Genomic DNA, 6000 nt, shown 5'->3' with positions numbered 1-6000 from the left:
TCCTGTCTATCCATGTCTCTGTCTTCTGCCTGCCCTCCATGTGTCTCCCTGCCTGGAACCAGCCATTGCTCAGGGACTAGCAGCCGTCTCTGCCTGAGGCCCTCTGCCTGCTGCCACATGGCCTGCCACGTGGCCCGCCACCACTGCTCTGAGACCAGCAGCTCTCTGCCTGGGACTGGCTGATCCCAGGGCCTGCTGCCTGCTGCCACATGGCCCACCACCACCATTTGGGACCTACAGCATTTCTGCTGCCTACTGCCGCGGGGATCTTGCAGCATTTTTTTTTTTAAAAAAAAAAACAACACCTACTAGTGGCCATATCCTCAAGGAAGAATGATCATCCCTCCCCCAGCCGTTATCAGCTCCCCATAGTTCCTCAGTAGTGGGTGGGCCTTGGAGAGCAGCACCTCCCTTGGCTACACCGGAATTTTGATTGGTTTGATCTTGTGCAGGCCTTCTGCAGGCACCCCAGCTGCTGTGAGTTCATGCATTCCCTCCTCTTCATTCTTTGTCTCTTCTCAATCCTTTCTGTCTCCTCTTTCACAGCAATCCCTGAGACTTTGGGAGCTTGTTAAAGATGTTCCATTTAGGGAAAAGTACTCACAGTCTCTTATGCTCAGTGCCTTGACAAGTTATGAATCTCTGTCCAAAGTTGAGAAAAGCCCATGTCTCTGGATACAAACATAAATGTTTAGATGACATTTTGGCAATTTGACCATTTAGCAAAATAACAATAATAATTGTTTGACCATCCAAACCGTGGACTTTTGACCAGTATTATAGGATCAGGCATGGCATTCTATCCTGCAGAACAAACCTTAAATACGATCAGAAAGTGGCTAGTTACCCCATTAACAGTCCTGCCTCTATTGTACCAGTGGTACATTTTGCTTGGGAAGTCAATATTGTAGTATTCAATGCTGAGTAAGACACTGATGCCTTGTCTTCCCCATCAGCCTGGATAGCACTTCAATGACTATGGAAGCTTTCCTGAAGGTAAGAAACTTGCCAGTCAGTGCAGTACTGATTTCTCTCTGTGTTCTTCAGGTAAGCCATGTGGTATCTCCAGCACTGTCTTACCATGTAGTTATATGACTTGAAATTTTGTGAGAGAACTGTAGAAATAAGCTATATAGTATGCTTACTTTAAGTCAGCCTGAAAGTAAACAAGAGTAAACATAAATTTAGTTCAAATTACTTTTAATTCATAAGATTTAAACAAATACAATGAGTTGTTTATTTTAAAAGTGAAGTGAGAAGATACTACCTTGACTTTGTACAATGTCACAAAACAATTTGTTAGATACTAAAGAGATATTACTAATAGTTGATAATTTAAGCTTTTATAGCCCTCCAGGTAGATCTGTTTTGTAAAAGATTTTAAACTGATGAGATGTTCAGCTTCTGGTTGCCATTCGACATTAGTACTTTCCCCAGACTTCATCAGAGAGGCTTCTTACTGCAGCAGGTGGCAGTTAATGTAGAAAACCATAACTCGACGAAATGCTAACAATAAGTGATGGTGGAGTGCTTTGCCCTAAATGAGACATCTGTATCATACCATCCATGGCTCCGGAAAGATCATCAAAGAGAACATGAAAAGGGGAGACACGACATAGCTCCTGTACTCATAAACTCACTGCAGCTCTGTTTATCTGGACAAAATTGTGACCATTTAATCATGGATGGAGGAAGGCTCCATGAGGTCTCGCCCCTCCCTGAGGGTCTATTGACAGTTGATGGTTGTTGGGGCGGGTGTCAATTTTCTTAGTGGTGTAGTCGCTGATCGGTCACCCACAGTCCAGTAAATAGTGTTCCATCTATGTTTAAGTAAAACAAATCTAATTTAACTTAGTGAATCACACAGGAGGAGGCATTAAAGTGGAAAGAAGAATTTCAACAGGAGACAGCAGGGCATAAAAATGACCAAATTTCCACATATACAGGTATGAAATTGTCAAAAATATTTAAAATAATCAAATGTGTTCAGGTTTTCATGGTCTAAAAATTAAAGGAGTCAACAAGTGTGAAAACAAGATATAAAGGGCTATAGGTATGTAAATATATTTCTGGTTAAAAAACATATGATTTTTGATTTGAGTGGTATGTTGGATGGTATTTTTGTTTGTGGGGAGGCTGTTTTGCTTTTAACACTGGGTCTCACTGATTAACATTAGCTGACCTTAAACTGACAGGGATCTCTCTGCCTCCGCCTCTAGTGCTCAGATTAAAGGCTTGTGCCACCACGCCCCACGGTAACAAGTAAATTTTAAACTAGTTTTCACTTTTCAAGACTGATGTAACTGATCTGGGCTTACAACAGTCATACTTGGAGGCCAAAGTTAATGAGGACAGAGTAGCTAAGAGGAAAGCCACCACCATGGCCTTTGCCTCTCTCTCTCCTGGATTAGCTTGGTCCTACAGGAACAAGTGACAACACCTGAAAAGGAACCTCACACTTCTGATAAATCACCTGCCCCCTTGATCAGATAGGTTGTGGCGATCATAGTGGTTGGGTTCCAGGAAGTGTAAACTCTCTAGAATGGAAGGTTATCACAGAGGAGAATGTCCTCAATGCTCTCCAAAGGAAGCTATACAGGTAACCAGACCATGGACCATTCTAGAAGATGGGGGTAGGGGAAGCTGCCACCACTTTAAGATATCTAGTCTCCAACACTGAGAATATAAATTCTTTTGTTTTGGAAAGCATCTAGTTTGTGGTACTTTTGAATGGAAGCCCTAGAAGCTACACTGGCTCGGACACTCCAATATTTTCCACATATTGATTACGTATGTATATATTAAATATCATAACATTATAGACATTAGTACTGAGATTTTCTGCAAAAGAAAAGATAAAGGAACTAAGAAACTCAACTTTTAATTTATTTATTTACTATGCAAAATTTTCATTATTCCATGTTCACAAATGTATGTGCATATTTATGTGTGTATATAGCTGTACTTTGCTCATATTCCATTCCAGTACTCCCTGATGTCCCTTCTTCCCCTTCCTGATTGTCTTCCTCCTCCTCCATGTAAATAGTACTGGATTCTGCTTTCATGTCCAGATTTGATTTCAAATGGATGGATCTACAAAACATCTTATTGAGTGAGGTAACTCAGACCCAGAAAGACAAATATAATATGGACTCACTCATAAGTGACTTTTAGACATAAAGCAAAGAAAAAAACAGCCTACAATTCACAACCCCAGAAAACCTAGACAGAAAAGAGGACCCTAAAAGAGACATACATGGATCTAATCTACATGGGAAGTAGAAAAAGACAATGTGTCCTGAGTAAATTGGGAGCATGGGGATCATGGGAGTGGGTCGAAGGGAAAAGGGGAGGGAGGGAGGGAGGAGAGCAGAGAAAAATATATAGGTAAATAAAAACAAAACAAAGCAGACTGACCATCCTGCCAGGATCAGGGAATTTAGCCCAATAATGAATTATCAAATGATGACAAGCGTTGGGGTGATAGAGGGTGGCAACATAGGGACACAAAAGCTGGGCTCTACCTGAGTGAAATAGCAGGTGGTGGGGAGAAACGGTCTGGAGATGGAGAAGCCACAGGTGAGTGGTAGCAGCGTTTCATATGAGATTTCTACCCAGTATCAAAGGTGTGGTCTAGCTGACCTACGGACAGTAGCATGGAGCTGAGAAAGACCAACATCCATTACAGGGAGGGAAGGTAGAGTAAAGTGGAGGAGTGGGCTAGCCAGAGAGGGTTATGTCTGTGTCTTAGAGTCAGACTTTAGCTTGTATGAAGTTGACATAAAACTGTTCAGCACAACTGACCCCTTTTCCACTTGACACACAAACACACCACCACTAAGTCACAACCTTTCCCTTCTCATTCATCCCCAAGATCTCACACTTAAAACATAAATAATTACAAAACTCCCACTGTCTTTACAAATTCAAACACATTAAAAATTCAGCCTCTTTAAAATACCCCAAATCTCTTTTGAAAGTTCAAAGTCTCAGCTGTGGACTCCTGTAAAAAATCAAAATGAAGCTAAACACTTTCTTCAAAGCGGGAAGAACCAGGGCATCATCACAATCTGAACAAAGCAAAACCAAATTCCAATGCAGTAAATAACTCAATGTTCCGTTATCTGGGACTCACCCATGATCTTCTGGACTACTCCAAGAGGACTTCTCTGGCTTCGACCTCTGCATAACACACATGTCTTCTAGGCTTTGACTGGCTCCACTCCCCTGCGGCTGCTGTTCTTAGTGATTGTAACCATTTTACATGTGTTGAACCAGGGAACAGGAAGGCTGGCAGGTGCGCCAGGCTGAGGCGGCAGTCCGCGCTGGAGTTTGTCTGGGCCCGTGTAGGCCAGGCCCAGGGGCTCTAGGAAGGCCTGGCAGGCGGTCTTGCCCTCGAAGGCCTGCAGGTAGGAGACGGGCAGAGCAGGGCCGAAGGTTCTGATCATGGCCTTGAGGGCAGACTTGTGCTCCCGGTCTGCAAACTTGTCCTCAAGGTAGCCTGACATACAAGGTGCATGGCACCAGAGCCAGAAGAAACGGTGGTAGATGCCTGGGGCCCAGGCTGCCCTCAGTGCCAATGCGTGGGACACACAGGGGTCAGCTTTCAGCTCACTTGTGAGGTATGCCAGCTCCGTAGTGATGTCCCCAGAGTTCTTGGTGAAGATGTAATAGGAGATTAGGTATGCCATAAATTCGCCCACATTGCCTGCCAAGTTTTCCGTGTCCAGCGACTTGAGTTGCGACTGGCACTGGGTTCAGTTCTTCATGGTCACCCTTCTCCATGGCAATGCGGGCACGTGTCTCAAACACCTCCACAGTGAACTCGGGGTGGATGCCTTGCACTGTCAGGTCCTGCTGAAGAGACTTCATCTGCTCACAGGCAAAGGCATCGTAGTCTTGCTTCTCCTTCCAGTGAGACTTGACCATGCACAGGGACTTCTTCAAAACAGCCACAGGTCTCACAGTTGATGGGTCTGGGGCGTAGGTCAGCCGTAGACAGTGCTTTGTGATGTCAGGAGACGTGCCCACAACCTGGATCTCCACTGCTTTCCAGGTTACTCATCTGCAGCACCAAAGGTTCAAGGCGCAGGCGGCGTGGGTGCCCATGCTGGAAACGGGCTGCCCTCTTTTCCTTCTTAAGCTCAGCCCTGGATCTTCACACTCCAGTATAGCCATCTTCTTTGTTTGGTTGGAGCCATCTGCCATCTGCGTTTGGTTGGAGCCTCTTTCCTTGCTGTGCCCTGCCTCGACCCCAATCCATGTGGGCCCCCACGACCACCCTGACCCTTGTGTGTGTGTGTGTGTGTGTGTGTGTGTGTGTGTGTGTGTGTGTGTGGAGGGTTCCTGTAGCCTACAGGGTGACACTTATTCCCTGAGTAAGAACTGTCAGAGTCTGAGTGAGATTCACTTCTCTGGAAGTGACAGGTAGAGGACCCGGATGAAGAGCTGCTGCTAGGTTTGTGAATTTGTACCATAACTGGTTCTTTCACCTTGGCTGGCATCTAGAACAGTTCAATAAATTGTCTCAGATATCACTTAGCCTGAAATGTCCGTTTTAACAAAGCCTGTGTCTCAAATAGGACTGGAGTTCACATACCTAGGGGCAAAGGAAAATCACAGTGATTATAAAGGGGGTAGACAAGGGAAGCCAAGAAAATGACCCTAATAAAAATTGCCCAATTGTTCAGGAATCTGGTTGCTTGTTGACTAGAAACGATAGCTTTGGTGCATTTGGTAAGGGACATTCGTTTCAGGAAATCTGGATCCTTGTTGAATAGAAATTATAGCTTTGGTGCATTTGGTAAGGGACATTCGTTTCAGAGAGCTGTGGAACCCCACCTGTGGTACTTTTTAAGGGCCTTTCAGGCTACTTTCTAGACTCAAATTATTCAAGCGCTAGGCTTGGGTAATGCGCATGCGCTCCTCGAGAGACAACTAGGTCTTTGCCCCCACCTAAGGATGACGTCTATTAAGGCAACAGCGAATGGGACGACATCC

At 44.7% G+C, this 6000-nt stretch overlaps 1 pseudogene; it reads right to left on the bottom strand.

Annotated features, from left to right (window-relative positions):
• Positions 1–4150: 4150 nt before the first annotated feature.
• LOC126492188 (leukocyte receptor cluster member 8-like) lies at positions 4151–5504 on the bottom strand (annotated as a pseudogene).
• Between the last annotated feature and the right edge of the window lie 496 nt (positions 5505–6000).

The sequence above is a fragment of the Alexandromys fortis genome, unplaced genomic scaffold (genome assembly GCF_014885135.2).
Source record: "Alexandromys fortis isolate MF-2015 unplaced genomic scaffold, M_Fortis_MF-2015_v1.1 scaffold_288, whole genome shotgun sequence".
Taxonomy (NCBI): Eukaryota; Metazoa; Chordata; class Mammalia; order Rodentia; family Cricetidae; genus Alexandromys; species Alexandromys fortis.
This window is presented reverse-complemented; position numbering and strand designations above follow the sequence as displayed.